Source organism: Motacilla alba, chromosome Z (genome assembly GCF_015832195.1).
Source record: "Motacilla alba alba isolate MOTALB_02 chromosome Z, Motacilla_alba_V1.0_pri, whole genome shotgun sequence".
Taxonomy (NCBI): Eukaryota; Metazoa; Chordata; class Aves; order Passeriformes; family Motacillidae; genus Motacilla; species Motacilla alba.
In genome coordinates this window covers 23947786-23965704 of record NC_052046.1, presented here as the reverse complement: position 1 = coordinate 23965704, position 17919 = coordinate 23947786, and the positions used below count along the sequence as shown (strand labels likewise).

The following is a 17919-nucleotide window of genomic DNA, read 5'->3' as shown; positions in this document are numbered from 1 at the left end:
TCACAAGGTCTGAATTTTTCAATTGCTTTATGAAGTAATGTTACCTAGGTTTTGTTGGTCTTCAAACAGCTAGAAAGAACATCTTTGGTTTTGTCCTTTTGGAGAATGAATGCAGTGTGTTTGTGGTCATATTCTAGGGTCATCCACTAGCAATAAAAAATGTGTATTTTGACAAATGTATTGTGTAAATGTGACAGCTGTAAAAGATAAAGTCTAGATGTGTCATAGTCTCTATAGAAAACTGATGAAGCAGCAGATATCATTAGTTTAAATTAATGCATACAAAGATAAAATTTTATGTTTGATATGAAAGAGTACTCTTGAGAGCAAAGTTCAGAAGGGTGTAAGCCATCAGATCCAGGAAGAGCAAAAATGGAAGTAGTCTGTGTAGAAATCTCAAACTTGAGAGGTATTTTTTAATCTAAATTGCCAGTATGCAAGCAATCAACCTCGGATGTCTTTCTTGGTGGCAGGAATAAGACCTGCTTCCTGCGAACCTGCAGCGGGGAGGTTTTAGGGTAAGAAATTTCTGCTTTCATACAGATACTCCTCATGTATAGAAAACAGATCAAGCAGACACTATGCAGTTTTACTTCAGTGATGCTTCATGGTCCCACAACAAACTATCTGAGCTGGCACAACCAGTCTCACTTATGGGCTGAAGGTTCAGCATTGTCATAACTCAGCCTGAGACAAGTGAGTCAGTCACTGGTCCAGGTGAAAACCCACCTGTCTTTGACATACTTTCCTTTGGTTTCTAGAGTTACTCTGAAGGCAGATCTACTCACCAGCCCATTTAATCTTGAAGCCATACAAGGGACAACGCTGATGCTAAGAAAATGACAGGATGAAGAGCAAATGGAAGAACCAATGTGTCTAGTAGAAGCACAGTGTTACATCAGTTTAACCTGGCTATGGAACTGCATGCATTTTGCTTCTGTGGATCAAATGCTTGTTTTAATCTTTTAATCTGTCTTCCTTATTGCTACAAAATGCCTACAAACCTATCTCACAAATATCCCTCTCTCTAATGCAATACATGAGGAGGAAGGTGTCTGCTGTAGTGGTTGTTTCTCAGTGGAATTTGAAGGTAAGGTAGAGAAAAAATGTTGAGTTTGTCCATTATGCTTTTATCACAGTGGGTTTTTTTTCCCTAGCATTTTAGTCCTATATGTTCAAAACCTAAATGTGGTGGTGTTTCTTTCTTTCATAGTTGTTAAATGTGCTCAAGAACTCACAGGGAGCAGGTCTTTATCCTAATCAGTTTATTTCAGTAAAATACAGTAGCATTGGCTTAAGATGCTATACAGAAGTCTTTATATTAAATAGTCAACAGTAAGTGGATGAAAATGATATTTTGTCACCATTCTTATTTGTATAGCACAAATAGCCTTTTCTTTTGTTGCCATATGAAAATTTTGGAATTTTTTTTCTTTTTGTATGTTGTATGTGACAAGTTTGGTATATCTACTGAAGTGCTATTTTGTAACAACAGGTGCAATTTTCTAATGCTGAGATTACTGAAAGGGACAGAAAAGTAATAGGCATTTCTTTTCTGTTTCTCTGTTTCTCTACTTGTGTTTCACACTTGACAGCACTCCATGCATAGTTCATTCAGATTTTCCCCTGGGTAGCAAATCAATAAGCCACTTTCCTTTCTATTTGAGTCTTTTGCTCAACAACAGAGGAAAAGAAAAATATTTCAAAGCATATAAGCTCACAAATATTGACAGGAAGACTCAAAGGCAGATGGATATTAAAAATTACAGCGCTGTGGTGGGCACACACTAGGCATGTGCAGAGTATAGGACAGGGGCAATGACAGTACCTGCTCATTACTCTACCTTTTTCCTATAGGCATATTTTGTGGATTAATATATTTTGGAAAGATGAATCCAAATCCCATATTTGTTAATAAAACTGGCTGAATATTTGCTGGTTTTTAATAGGGAGTCCTACCTGTTCAGTTTCTCTCACACCTTCGTTTTGGCAATACCACTGTGTTCGTCACATTACAGACTTTGCCAATGCGATTGCAAGTAAATGTATACAATCATAAGGGAGGAGCTACCTTCGTGTTCTTTGTTGTACAGTGGCTGTAACATCTAGTGTGACAAAGTTATGATGTAGTTTTCAGTCTTTGATGCCACTACTTTAAATATAAGGTGATTAGAGTAATAAACACAATAACTTCCTACTGTCCAAAAAAAAAAAAAAAAGGCTTCACAACTAATCTATTTTACCTGTTCATCCTAAAACAATCAATAAACATGTTTTACTGATGTTTTCCTATAACATGTGGGATATGGGTCCACCATTACTTCAGGCAATCTGTTCTAATGCTTCACTCTTCTTGCAATCAGGAATTTTTCCACTCAGGAAAGTATATATTGCTTGTGGCTCTTCCTGCACCAGCACTGATCGTCACTCAGTCTTTGCGTGTGGAGCACAGGCAGTTTCGCACTGTCGCTGCAAAGTGTTCACTGCTCGCACTCTGGGAAGAGAGTAAAGAAGAGGGATGCAGTTATCTCTGGATGATCATCGGGCCTGTTGCAACCTGTATTGAAACAAGCAGTTTCATATGCTCTCTCCTCCCTCACCGCTCACAAAACACTGTCTTCTTTACTATCTTGCAATAAAGTGAATGCGTGAGCGTCACTATTTTAATTTTTCTCTTCTAGCAGAAAAAAGGGCCCTGTTTCCACTGACGCCTCCCAGCCGTGCCGGCGACGAGGGCGGAGAGGTGTTTCTGTGCCTCCCCTCCGCCGGCTCTGGCCGCTGCCTGCGGCGGGGATCGCCCTCCCCGCACCCCACGCCTCCGGTTATTGATGGTGGCGGCCGCCGCCCGCCCCGCGCCTCCTGCTGCTCCCGCCCGCTCCCTCTCTCTCCCCGGCGCTGCCGCAGAGGCTCCACCGCAACGCGAAGCCCTCACAGCCGCTCCGGTCCGCCCCTCCTCTGGTCTGTCACGCTCGGCGGCTCCTCCGAGAGGCTCCTCGCTCCCCCCCGCAGCTTCACGCAGCGAGCAGGAGCCAGCAGCAGCGGGAGCGGAGGGAGCTGCCGCGGCTCTCCGCCGCCTGCCCCCCGGTAAGTGATGCTCCGGGCATTCGGGCTGCCGCGACTGCTCGAGAGCAACTTTTTTTTTTTTTTTTTAATTTTTTTTTTTTTTAATTTTTTTTTTTTATGCTTGACTTCAACTTCTTCACGGGACTTAGAGGGGTCTTGCTTGCCGGGTACGGGGTAGAGCTCTCTTCGGGGCAGGTCGGGCGCTAGACGGCAGCGCGCGGTTCCCTCTCATCTCCGCGGTGAGCGTGAGCGGTCTGTGCTCGGCTGCTGCTCACTCCAGCTCTATCCAGATCTCGGTCTTTGCACAGGGAGAGCAGGTTACACACATCCGAGCAGCTATGAGCGTCTTATCTTTGCTTTAGAATCTGGCTTATTAAAGCTGAAACTTTTGCACGCTAGGGGAGCAAAAACCAGGTGTGTCGAGGTTCGCAGACTCCAGATGTTTGAGGAATACAAGTTCGCAAATGTCGTAGCCGTAAGGATGGTGAGGAAAACCGAAGATGCAGAAAGGTTGTCAATACCAGTTCCTTTCTAAGGAACACTTTCTAAGATCTGTTAAGGAAGGAACAATCAGCATTTCAGACCTTGCAACAGAAAAGGAAGTGGGGGTGGGGGGGCAGGATAAAACAAAGAGAATAACCAATTTAAGTGGTTTTGAAAACACTGTTGCTTTTGTCACTATAGATTTCCTTCAAGAATTGTCACTCACATTGACTGTGCTGAGAAAATAGTTTGGCTTTGTGACCCATAAGGTGCAGGGAGGGTTTTCCTTCTCTGCAGCTTCAGGAAAGGAGTTCTCCAAAACATACTAAGACCTGTTTTGCAAGGGGCTTTGGGAATTTAGGTCCTGAGGCGATTCTGACATATGTGGGAAGGAGAGAACAGAGAAGTCACAGTGATGAAAAGTAAAGTCCAAGTCCTCAGGTTAAGAAGAGCCATGGGCTGGTGAGACTTTTTGAGGCAACATGCATCTAATTTAAAGAGGATTGCAGGGCAGAAGAGCCTGAGGAATTAAAAGAGGCATAGGAGCTGGTCTGGAAGTCCTGAGTGGAGGCAGGACACCCAAGGGGCTGGAGGGCTGGGTGATGTGAGTAATTGAATGTGTAGGTCACTGATTAGGCTTAGGGGCCTAATCCTGCAAAACACAGTGGGTGCAGTGTGAGTAGGGGACGAGGGTGGGAGCTGAGTCATCCTGGCTGGGGTGGGCACAGCACATCTGTACAGAAGGGAGGGGGCTGAGGAGAGAAGAGAAAGATGAGGAAGAAGCATAAAAAGATAGGTGGGGAGGAGGGAGGCTGTCTTGTCGAAAGATGCTGAGATCGTCCAGGATCCTCTGTGATTGATAGTATCCTGCTCTCCTTTCAGTAAAGGGTTAGGATGCTGCTGAGTGTATCTCTGATGGAGAGGGGGATGGATTGCAGAGGTTAGTACAACACAAGGGAAACCTACTCAGACAAACACACTTGGTACTGCTGGTACTTGGGCTGCATTGCACTGCAGTGCAGGAAGCTAACAGGAACTTCTGCCTTAGGAGAGAGAGGGAGCTGCTGAATTCATCTGTAAAGGTGGCACAAACTATGCCAAAAATTACTGCTTCTCAAGGGAATTGCAGATAGAACTGGAAGTAGAGCTGCAAGGAGATACTGGAAGGATTTTTCTGATGAATTCACAATAAGCCACAAAAGGTTTCCGGAAAAAACTCAAATGAAGGTCTCTGATTGGATTAATTGTAAATAGTATATTTCTATTGGAAGTTTTCCTCCAAGTTTTCTAAGTGAAAGGGTCCTGTTTTAACTGTGTTGCATATCCTCCCAAATAGAAGTTTTACAATTTTTTTCATGGGTTGAGTTCCCCGCAGGAATGAAAACAACAATTTCACTGTCTTGTAAAATGTTTGGTTTTCCCTGTAACTGTTCATTTATTCAGTATTTTCCTGGATACTGAAAGCAGCATGGTAAACAAAACCCCATTCCTTCCCTCTCACCTAAGCATTTTCTACAATTTCCCTGAATGATAGCTTACTATTTTAGTGTTTTGTTGGGGGTTTTGTTTGTTTGTTTGGGTTTTTTGTTTGGGTTTTTTGTTTTGTATTGTTTTGGTTTTAATCCATTTCCTTAATGAGGAAGCAAGAAGTATCACTTTTCTGTATTCCAAAGAAATGAAGAATTTGATAAAATAATCACAGTAAGTTCCAAGTGGACTTTTATTTGGAAGAAGACTTTGCACAGGCCAAATACAGAGAAAAAGACAGTCAGTCAATTAAAATTATTGATTCATGTCAAGCCTCCAAACATCTTGAATTGATACTTGAGGAAAAAGAAAAAACAATAATTTGTTTAATGTCTGTATCTCTAAAGCTGTATTCCTGTGGTGTTGCAATAAAAATGACCCTGAGTATCAGGAGCACTGACTAGATACTGAGTTACTCTGATGGCAATTTGATGTTAAATTATGTGTCCTTGCTTTTGGGAAAAATGGATTTAAATTTAACCAAATGAAATCAAACCAAATGTTTTCTCGTTATATATTTGAGAAATCTATTTTATTTTCAATAATATAGCAAAGGTGTTAGGTTTTTTCTCAGTTTAGAGCAACATGCAAGAAAGATACTTGCAAAAAAGGAAAAAATACTAAAAAATGTTATGTTTACACAACATGGTGTTACCTCAGGTGACAATGTGAAATCTGTAATTGAATGTATGTATACCTGGATATGTAAACTTGTGTAAATTAATTGAACTAGTGGCAGATATCAAATTGGCTTTTTGAAATGTGTGTTTCAAAGCACAACTGATAAAAGTTTATCCACAGTGGTCCTGACTATTCTGTTAAATCAGTGTGAATTGAATTGTAGGTTTCAGTGTGAAATAGAATGCATCCAGCTATATAATTATCTTGGGTTTTGGTTAGTTGTGTTTTCTCTTTCTCTTTTCTTTGTGTTTGGTTTGTTTGTTTGTTTGTTTGTGGTTCTTTTTCTTTCATTAAAGTAGTATTAATAAAAATATTTCACATTCTCAATATTATAAAAGTTGTTTCAGCATCACAGGCAGATCACTTGGGCTGTATATTGTTCTGAATCTTTGCAACCCCTATGCACCACAGGATGCATATCAATGCATGTTTATATCAATGCTCATCAATTAGATTAAATGTGTTTGCAAACCTGTGATAGGGAACTCACAGCTGCTGCCACTGCTTTCATATGATGTAGTGCATAACATTTTCCTATTAAAACAGAATGGAGTCCTTTGTAAAATGACTCAGAGGACTAGATTTACAGCTTTTCTCCTTTAAGTTTTTGTAAACAATATAAAGGGAAAAATTTTTGAAATTGTGCTCAAAGTATTGACATTGCAAAGAAAAAGGTAGTTAAATTTTCCTTTTAACTTAGGAAACTTCTTCAGTTTTAAATTAAGTGTTATGTATTCTCTAGTATCTTTGTTGCAAAACACGTAGGGCCTCTTTTTCCATAAAGCAGTGGTTGATAACCTAACACTTTAAATTCATCTTTGATTTCCTATATTGCTACACAGTTCATCTAGAGACATTCTAAACATACAGAGTACATATTCTCATGTAAATATATATGTCACAGGTCAGTGATCTATAAGTCAGGTTTCTTTTCAAATTACCATTTTTATATCAGCAAGAGATAAATAAGTGTGCATGACATATAATCAAATGTAAATTTCTTTAGCATGATTATTATTGAGGCGTTTGTCCTCTTTAAAAAAAAAACCCACAAATGGAGAAAAACCAACATTGAGCTCAATCCTTCCTTCTCTATGGTTCCAACTCTCAGTCATTTTATCACCCAAAGAGGCTAATAAAAGTTTAAATGTTGCATACACAACAAAAAAATTGCTTAAAGGTGTAATGCAGTGTAATTCACTGTAATAATACTAAGATATCACTAGCATTCTTTAATTTTTGAGACTGAATTCTTACCTCTGTTTGTCTGTATTTCTGCTGACTGATTGCTGACAGTAAAGACTTGCTATGCATTAACAAAACATCAGAGACTTTCATGATTAGGTGGAGATTCCATCCAAATATTTCTAATTGAACTAAAGATGCACCATATTAAAATATAAATGACACCTACCACATAATTTATCTGCTTCAGCACACAGGGCATATAGCTTTATATTGATCTGGGAGTCATAAAAAACATGGTGCTGCGGCAGCTTCATGTTTCCTTGCCAGCCGCAAGATTTTTTTTTTTTTTAAGATAAAGCAGCATCCCTGTAGCTGGCTCTGTCTTTCGCTGCAGGTTATTTCTGTGGTCATGGCTTCATAGGCTTTGTTCTAGAGTGGAAGTCCGAGTCTCACAAGCACGTCTTGATTTTTGACGGAAAATCCGTGTTACAATGCATGCTGTTCGTAGCAGCATTAAAGCATCCTGCAGGATTTTTCCCCTTTAATGATCACCTGAGGGTTTGTGTAGGAAAAAGCTTCAGGAGATGCATTATGGAAAATAATTATTTAATCACTGTTTTACCATTTAATCATGGTAACTCTGGAATGGAGAGATGACTTTATTCACAGCGCCTCACAGGGCCTCCATATCTTTAGCTAACACCATTTTCATTCTGTATGGAGCTGGATGATAAAATTTGCTGTCTGTAAGCATAGCAGTGCTTATCCCAAGATGTCTTTGCAAAATGTATTCTACCATCCCCACCTCCCTTAACCATAGAAGGTTTTGCTTTTATCTGGCAATCACAGCTGTTGCTGCAGCCTTACAAATAGTGGTTCCCTGTACTGTTCCTAAGGCTGAGAAATTAATGACTTCTTGCACCAGAACTGTCCATGAGCCAGCAGGATGTTCTGGTGGCCACAATGGTATCCTGGGATGCATTAGGAAGAGCATTGCCAGCAAGTCATGGAAGGTGATCCTGTCCCTCTACTCAGCCCTAGCATGGTCTCCCCAGGAGTGCTGTGTCCAGTTCTGGACCCCTCAGGACAAGAGAGATATGGAGCTCCTAGGGTGAGTTCAGTGGCAGGTGACAAAGTTGATGAGGGGACTGTAGCATCTCTTTTATAGAAGAAAGGCTGAGTGAGTTAGGCCTGTCCAGACTTGAGAAGAGACAAGAACTCAAGACAAGAGGCGGAACTCATTGATGAATGCACGTATTTGAAGGGAGCGTACCAAGAGGACAACTAGACTATTCCTAGTAGTGCCAAGCAGTAGAAGAAGAGGCAATGGGCAGACATTGATGCCCAGGAAGTTCCACCTGAACATGAAGAAGAACTTTATTGTGCAGGTGACCTTGCACTGAGTCAATCATGCACAATCTTGCACTTCAACAGATTGCTCAGAGAGGATGTGGAGCCTCCCTCACTGGAGATAATCCAGAACCATCTGGATGCAATCCTGTGCCATGAGTTCTGGGATGGCCTAGCTTATGCAGGGAGGTTAGACAAGGTGACCCACAGTGGTCCCTCCCAATCTGACCCATTCCTGTGATTCTGTGATTTCATTCTATGTAAGAATATGTATGCCTAATATATTAGGCATACATTTTACAGGCTTTACCTGTATAATTTAATTTTTTTAAGCTAGACTGATTGGTGTGTTTCATGCTTTCCACTCAGGCTCATTTGATTTTAATATTCACCTGAAATACAGTGAAGGTACCAAAGGTTACCATTTGATGTCTTGTTCTCCTAATTTTCGCATCAGCACATAGTTGTGCAGTTGCTGCAGGCTTTTTCTTTTGGGCAAAATTATTGGTGTCTAGATACTCCCTCTTGTGAGCAGAACTCACAGACTCTCTTCATGACCAGCTGGTGGACAGTCTGCCACTGACACTGCATTCACTTATCCTTTTAACTCTTTCTCAGCCTATGAGCAGTGCCATAATATCAAACAACTCAACCATTACTTCTTTCATTAAATAAATCAAATTCTGGAAACAGAGAGAATATCAGACAAAAACACCCTTACTGATGTAAGACATATAACTAACAAATTTCTTATTCTGCCTGGAAATTTTTTAGGGGTGATCTGTTAAGCGGGGAAAAAAGAAAGGAGTACTAAGGCTCATGGGAGTCTCTGCTATGCAGATGTTATCTGCTCTTTCCCTTGGTATGCCATCTCATCACTGGCTGCAGTATACTGCAGACATAATGAAGATGTTTAAAATAGCTTGTTTCTGTGGCAGTTTAGTACACCAATACAATGCTCTGAATGAACTACAGGCATACTTGAGATTATTCTACAGTGCGGATCATGATGCGGATAGATTGTCCTCGTTCAAAGGTAATTAATTTAAAACTGACAGGAAGGTTTCTGCACAACACTACTGCAGTACAGAAGCATCATTGACTAATGTACATTTGAAAGTACTCCTTTAAATTATTTAATCCAGTCTGCTTCTAAAGGCAGGGACAATTTTATAGTTAGATTGGGTTTCTCAGAGCCTTTTACAACCAAAGTTTAAATATCTCCATGGATGGGGACCTCGAGGCTTCTCTCTGTAGCCATCCCCATGCTTCTCTATTACGAGAACTTTTTCCATATAAAAATGTATTGGTAAGAGGGGCAAAATTGGACATACTAATCTAACCACATCTTGACAAACAGAGAGGAATGTTGCCTCAGGAAAAACTCTTGTTAATGCATTCCAGAATGTGGTTATCCTTCATTTGCAGAGGGTACATAGTGCTATACAGCAATGTAAGTCAAAATGGGGTCTCTTTGCCCAAAGACTGATGTTAGTACAGAGGACCTGATTTTTCTGGAGAAAACATCTCTCATTCTCTCTTAGAAAGATGTTACTATGATTTTTCTAGTATGGAATTCCACAAAAAATATTTTGAGACATGGCTACCTAAATACAGCATGGAGATAAATGTCTCATTGAGCTACCAAGTATTATGTAGTGGCTCAAGAGTCAGTTGACAAAGATATTCTACACAGGTGGCTTCTCCTTAGCTGTGAGAGCAGGGACATCTATTGCACATTCACATATAAGGACTAGTTTAGATCCCAGTAAATCTCACTGTTATTCAAATGTGGTTAATGCAATTGCATTCAATGGGAATTTGGCTTAGAATCTGTCAATATAGAGGTCTGTTGGAGGCAAAGGGCTAAAAAGTAACTGATCTTTTTTTCTCTCTGATAATTTTCCCACTGATTTTAAATAGTCCTAGCTATATTGATCAATAAATAAGCACATGGCTAGAAAATTTGTAGCCTTCTAAGATTCCGAGTATTCAGTGGTATCTAAAACTTGTATTTAGATAGAACCTATATGGTCAGCCTTGGCAGATATTGTCATGTTTATTAGCATAGAATATTTTGTGGGGGTGTGTTTGTCAGTACGATAAACAAAAGAAATTACATCCATTTTGTGGGAAATATAACTACTTATAAAAACTTATAAAGGTTATAAAGGCATAACTTCACCATTAAAGAGAAAAAATTTATTTTCTGTATATATGGTTTAATCCTTTTGTAGACACTACATTTGCCTGCTGAGGACATGATCTCTATGGGCAACAGCAAGTATACACTTATAACTTCATTCTTTGCTGCTCTAAATTGACAAATGGATTCTTAAATTGAACATATTTCATGGGCTTTCCCAAGTTGGGTAGGCCAAGACTGTTGCAGCAAAAATTCAGCCCATTTGTTGAGAAAACTGAAAAGACTTTTATGTTAGTCTTTGATAATTTCTTTGGTCCATTCAGCTGGAATACTAATTCCTTTCCGGTGCTCTTCTAGCCTTTGAATGAATTGAAAAGGAAAACAAACAAACAACAATGTGGACATGGAGAAGTGAGTCTGCTTTTCCTAAAAAACATATAAAAATGGTATAAGTGTTAGACCGTAATGGAAACAGCTAGCATTGGTCCGCTTAAATGCACTAAAATTTATTCAACTTCTGTTTCTTCAAATTGAATTCTGTATTCACTTCCAATCCAACTTGGGAGAATCTAAGTCTTTATTAATTGTAAAGGTCTTAAAAATTTTACTTACTACATGATCTGGAGGATATGAGCTATCTTGTGTTCCATAAATGCACTCCTTAAACTCTGAATATCTCAACAGATATATTTAGACCCATATTTACAAAAATTCTTACTAGAATACATATTCCAGTTTAATTCAGTATTTAAATACCTGTATTTAAAATAATTAAGGGATCAGTCCTGGTACACCTGAACAACCAATCACAAACTCGCAAAGGTTAAAAGATAATGCAATCCGTGTGGTTCTGCGTCTTTGCTCAGAAAAACTAGAAGGCAGGGAAGGTAAAAAAGCCTCTAGCCAATTGGTCAAACACATTTTAAGAACTGGATGTTTAGAAAATAGGTGCTAATTAGATATAAGTAGCTGTTATCAAAGACCATTATTTATTAGGTCCTATATTAAACAGAGCAAAGCTTGCTCCTTAAGGACTTTAGCAGCTAAAATCCAAATTAATAAAATATAAATATCCCATAAGGTATTTGCTGGAGCTGTGGCTTGGCTATCCACTGTCTGCCCATGACCATGTCTCTTCATGAAGATAGTAGCTGTTCAAGATGTGGCACTACTCATTAATAGTCTGGAAGCAACCATAAGGCTTTAGTCCTGCGCACCTTACCTCCTCAAGGCATTTTTGTGTGGAGTGCTGTTTATTTTGTACTAACTTCCTTAGTAGAAACAAGAAGACTCCTAGAAATTCTCTTTCAGTTCACATTTGTTAAATGGTTTTAAATAAAGCTTGTTTCTGTTGTTGTAAAACAGCCTTTCAGTGTTGATTATGAATCTGGAACTACTGACCATAAGCATTAAAAAAACCCCACTGAGTATTGCTCTGACATATCTTTTGACAGAACTGACTAAGGGACAATTCAAGAGTAACCCATTCTGGGTGATTTTCTCTACTACATATAAGTCATTGCTTGGCTTATCAGTTGCTTTAAAAAGTATCAGTGGACTTCAATTTTTAAAAATTAAGAAAATAAATGTGTTTTAGATCCCCAGCTGGGATTGAAATTCATTATCTGTGAGTAATAGTTATTTCTCATACCTGGCTCACCTTTTTGCTTAGAAAGATGACAGAATTGCCTCCTGTATGTTGTTTTTGCTCCACACAGCATGAAAAACTTTAAATGTTACTTACAATTTTCCTCCTAATTTTAAATGTTTCAGTTCAATTTCAGCTATAATTTTATGGCAGAAAACTATCAGAACTCACAAAATTGATTTAAGTTCTTTTATTTTCTTTCTTTAACAAATATTTATCATTCATATGGTCATGCAAAACAGTGTACAAGATTCCTTGCTGTAACCAGCTGTACAAAATTATTAAGTAGAATGTCACACTGGTGCCATTCTACTTAATCTTAGCAGATGGGGAAACTGTTTCTTTCTAGGAAATAAGTAATTTTTCTCAGAAGAACAAATTTCACTGGAGAAATTACGTGCTAATTTCTGTATTATAGTAACAAATGAGCATGATGACTGTCAGCCCTGTAGTCCAAAGGAAGAAAATACATTTTCCAGTATTTAGGAAACCATTGCAAACCAACTTCTTTCAATATATTGACAGCTTTCTAAAGTAGTTTTTACTCATAGAAATCACCAAAGAGTCATTTTATTGTGTATATTTGCTGAAATATGAGGAACTCAAGGGTATTACCTGAAGTACTTTGGTGTTCTAGGGGATGTTGTGGTAAAGATAGAAATAAAAGTTTTCCTAAATCTTCTAGGCTTTGCATATGCTCACTTCAGGTACAGTGTTTCATAACAGAATTGCTACAGATGCTAGCAAGTGAAGAAACATACAAAATCCAGATAACAACCTGAATCAAAAAATGTGTTTAGCTGAAAAATTATGTTGTTTAGTCTTCTTCTGCAATTCTTCCAAACTGTAGAACTGCAGAATTATTTAATTCTTTGTTTATGTATGGAGATGTTGTAGCATATAGTGTCAGTTCATTATTTAGCTGGCCATTATTTAGCTTTTTGACTAATTTTCTCTTCCTAGGGAACTGTACTTAGGTGTACACAGAAGGAATTTGAGTAACTGGACTTCATAGTAAAAAAAAATGTAATTCTAAGGTGGAAATAATATGTTGAATAAATCTCCTCACGTAGCTCAGAAAACATGAAGACTGTAGTATTTTAGGGATTTTTACCAGTCAAAGTTACTTTGGGCTAATGGTGAGATAGAAAGTTTACCTTCATTATCCAAGTTCACATGTGACAGCCCTAGTTAATTCTTTCCTTCTCTTAGAAATGCATGAGGATTTTTGCATCCTGTGCTGAAAAGTTTTCTTTATTGTAGGGGCATAAGAGTTTCTGCATATTGTCTTCAGTATTTTTTCATATGATTAATCTTAATGATGCAATATTAATTAAAAAAAATTCCTAGCTCTGTCTTGTACAGAAGAAGATTGTGGGAATTCAGAACACAGAAATCTAATTTCTAAAATACATCCAGTAAAGGTTTTCCCCCATATATGTACAAATATCTATTTATATGCACATAGATATGTCATGTATCTGTAATCTTATTTTTTGCTATGGGGTTGTTCAAATGAATTATTTCCTCAAGGGTATAGGTTCTTGTAGAATAAGACCACCTGGTTGATAAAGTTGAAACCTTGTGGAAAATAAGTGTTGACAGAGAAAGTGTCTGCCAGGACATGAGTAGGAAATGGAGCTGAATTATCAATTAAATTTTTTTCTGTCAAATATTGATGATTCTTTATGAAGTATACTTTAGGTCCATTTTTTTATGGTTATTGGTAAAAATATATTTTTCGTGGTTGGGAAAAAAGAGTTTTCTATTGTTCCTTTTACACATGAAAAAAATGGAAGGTTTTTTGTATGTCTGTATTTCAATATTATCTCGGAATAGGAGCAAGCTACAGGTTCCAATACACTGCCTTCCTCCATTCCTGTGACTGGGAAAATGAACTACTGTGATCTTAAGTATCCTTTTGTTGGCTGAACTTTATGCTAGCAATTTTCTTTAAATGATTGCTTTTGTTAAAATATTAAAATAAATTTTATTTAATATTTTAAAATAATGGAAGTAGTAATTTGGTCATGTCTTCTGGTTTTGATATTTTAGTAATGTGTATTTTTAATTAGGAAGCTATTTTTAATACATAAATTTTCCTAAGAAAATGTATAGCATAAATGGAATAGATTTGATTCAAAAGGAACAGTTACTGTACTTCCTAAGGGCTCTGTAAACATGTACAGGTTTTTTTAAAAATCCAAGTGTTAAAATACCATTAAGAAAACCTGTTACCTGCTGGTCTAAGAGTGCCACAACAGTAGAGAGTGCAAGGCTTATATGTCGCTCTGGATGTGAACCACTGAAAGATATAGAGAGGCCAGGAAAGTGCATGCAATGGACAGAGAAGATGCAGATACAAATTCCTGTGAAATTTTGGGTTAAATTAAAAACTTCCTTAAAGGGGAAGTCCATTGCTCTGGGGGAGCAAACACTGAATGTTGTATCAACTATATCTTCTACAAAACTGTTTTCAGTGAAAGCTGATGCACACATATTCAAGGAATTAAGCACTTAATATGACCTATGTCCTGAGGCCACCACAATGTAATACTTTTTAAAAGCTGATTGTAAACTATAATCAATAACTAATTTGCTGATAAAGTAAAAATTTCTCTTCTAAAATTGCTTTTCTAATTAAATGTAAAAATTTAAGACATCCAAGTATTTTCCTATTTTTCCCTAGAAAAAGAAAATTATTTTTAGACCATAGCTGCTATGGTATACTGGGCCTTAATTTGGATTTTATGTGCTGTTCATTTTGCCTGATTTGGACATATACCTCTACATACACAAGTGTGTTGTTTCTTTTTATGCTGTCTTCAGATTCCCTGGTCCCAGAGTATGCAGGAGACCTTCTTTGAGTGTAACACTAATTTCTTTTGTTAGTCAGCTGGCACTGGTGGCATGCAGATAATTTTCTGTCTTTGAACCAAAAATATTACCTGATTTGAGTCATCCAGGGCCCCCACTGTGAGTGGATAAGGAGGGTCTTACTGTCTCTTTTGGATGAAATAAAAGTGATAATTATAGGCCATGTCAGAAGAGGAGAAAAACTGAAATGCTTCTAGATGCCTATTAGTAATGTAGAACATTTAAATTATCTGTGCCGAAGCATGAGGGTGTGTTAAAATCACTGGAGAGTGCAAATAGTGTCCTTTAACATGCTCTGTGAGTGTATTTGAGGTGCTGGTAACGGTATGATCCCCTTGTCAAGGGATGTTATTGATGTGGCATTGCTTCTCTGTGTGACTGATAGTAGCAATATCTTCAGTTAAACAAAAAGCACTTGTGAACACGGAACCACTATGCAGGCTTCTGTTCTTGATTATCTGCTAAAGGGTCATAACTGGTTCTGTTTGAGGGCAATATCAGTAAGGAGCCAGAGTGGAAAATGGGGATAATGATTAATCAGATGGAAGACATAAATTCAAGGGAAATTGCTTTAGAACACAGACAGGTCAGGATGACCTTTGCAGCATCAGAGACCACTGTCTAGTGAAAGATCAAACTAAGCTGTTAAACTTTAAGTAATTCTTACCTCTTGGGAAATGTAAATCCTTGGCTTTTAAGGATTGAACCAGTGAGGGTGGGCTCCACCTTTTAAAACATGGAAATGAAATAAGGCTGATGTGTACACTCTTTCCTAAGGGTTTGATTTATCATATTATACTGAACCTCGGGGTGTAGGAGAAACCACAGTCAAAAATATGACTGTGTATCTCCTCTGCCTAGTTTACATTGCTGTAAAAAACAACTACTCCTTTTAGCAGGAACACATACAACAAGGTGGAGGTATTTTTTCATTATTAAGCAACTATTACTGATTTTGACTTTTTCCCCCCCATGTTTTATTCCACTTCCCTTTAATGAAAACCCTTTTAATGTGAATCAAAAAATTAATACTTTGATTTCAGCAGCTGGCAGAGGTAGTATGTTATGCCCCCTTCAGAACTGTGTGGTTAACAGTTTTTCTTGGTGTGCTCCATATCAAAGACTCAACAGATTTAAGACTTTTGACACCACCTGCTCTGGAAGTTGTCTAATGACTCCCAGTCCCCTCTTTATGTTTGGCAGAAGATAATGCTTTGATAATATATCTAATGTGCTACTTGAATGGCAGCACAGGAAATCAAGCCCACGGCTCTTGAGTGCAGCAGCGCCGCAGAGATTCTGTTGCTTCAGCCTTTGTCCTTTCAAGGGTTTCTTTCAATGACATTTTTTCTTCTTCAATATTCAGTCATAATATAAAAATGCTGAAGTGCTATAGATTCATAAGCCTGGTCAATGCTAGAAGTTGTGCAGAATTTTGAATTGTTTCTCATGTGTTTTCAGCACACACTCGTAGCAAACTACTGAAGATAATTGTTCTATAAAAGGAGATACATGTTCATTGCCAATCACCCTGGCTTCAGTGTGTGTGTGTTAATTTATTCCAATCCAGTCTAAAACATTCATACTTAATGTTCCTTGCAAATACCCTTTTCAGACTTGAAGGGTGTGCTGTTGCTGGATGTGGCAGAACAGAAATATGAGATCACAGATAGGTAAGAGAGGCTTGATGCTAAAAGGTGCAGTTCAGTGTATGAAGTGCAGTGTGTGCCCCTAGTCTTGCCAGAAAGGAGAACTCAGAATGTCTGTTTGTAGACTGCACTTGCTACATATGTCAAAAGTGAGGTTTCTAACTAGCCATTCTGATAACAGCTGTGGTCAGAGATTGCTAATGAAAAATACTGCCATATTGGGTTTTTTGGCTCGTCCTGCTGCTCTTCCAGATTATAGTTTTGGTCCCAAGAGGCTTTATAATTTTGGGCATACCATTCTCTATGGATAAAACTGCTTTCAAATTTCTGGTGTCTAGAGTCTAGAGATGCATTTTCAGTACAGAGATAGACCTGTGTATATATAATTTTAGCCTGCTGTCAGTAGCTTTACTGTCTGCTTTTAGTGAAGTTTCATGGTCCTAACAGTAGTCTGCAAATCAGGAACATGACCTTGTTTTCTGTGAGGAGGCTGAGTGTCCCAACAGACTTGGTTTGTCCTGCGAGTCTCACTGGGACCCTTTGCACAAGCACCTTCCACCTGCTGGTTCAGGACCTTTAGTTGAAACCAGGCTTCAGCCCTCATGAGAGTAGTCAGGGAGTGGCAACCATGAGAATGCTCCAGGAGAGAAAACAGGGCAGGAGATGAGGGGAGCCACAGTGCAAGCAGGGCAATGCTGTCTCTGATGGAACATTGTCCTGAGGCAGAGCATGGTGAGAGCAATAGTTTTCATCAAGTGTCTGGTGCTCATCAGACAAAGTAGGGCAGTCCATGGTCTGTCAGGCAAGTCCAGTCTGAGATTCAGGAACAGCAGGGAATAGAAGACAGATGAAGCTATATAGTGCAGCTATAGTGAAGCTCAGGCAGACTTGGAGTGGCCGAGTCTGAGCTTAAGATGGAACTTGAGCCCATGGCAAAATCTGGTGTACTGGAAGGGGTACTAGGTGAGGCAGGTCTGGATTTAGTCTTAATGAGGGAGTAGGAGCCCTGACAACCACTTAAAACTCTACAAGGGAAGAAGTGCAATCAGTTTCAAAGCAGGGAACTTCAGGAATATGGTAAACTTCACTGCTGAATGTCAAAAATTTTAAGAACCAGACTAAGAATTAGGCTAAGAATAAGGTGGAATACTGAGGATCTCAGTGAATCAGAGAATTGTTAACATCTATAAAGCACAAAGATTACCAGGTGCCATTCTGCTTTAAAATAAAATAGAGATGGTTTGTGTGATAAAATTTATTTCTGAGACATTTCAGCTCACCACACCTTTTTGCTGTACAAATTCAAA

General features: G+C 38.5%; 1 protein-coding gene across 1 annotated transcript in view; it reads left to right on the top strand.

Moving 5' to 3' along the window:
* The first annotated feature begins 2664 nt into the window (after positions 1-2664).
* SV2C (synaptic vesicle glycoprotein 2C) overlaps positions 2665-17919 on the top strand; it is a 115249-nt gene continuing 99994 nt past the window's right edge. Inside the window, exon 1 of the mRNA XM_038124931.1 lies at positions 2665-3084. The gene's annotated coding sequence lies outside the window, so the exon portion shown is untranslated. The remainder of the gene's footprint in view (positions 3085-17919) is intronic.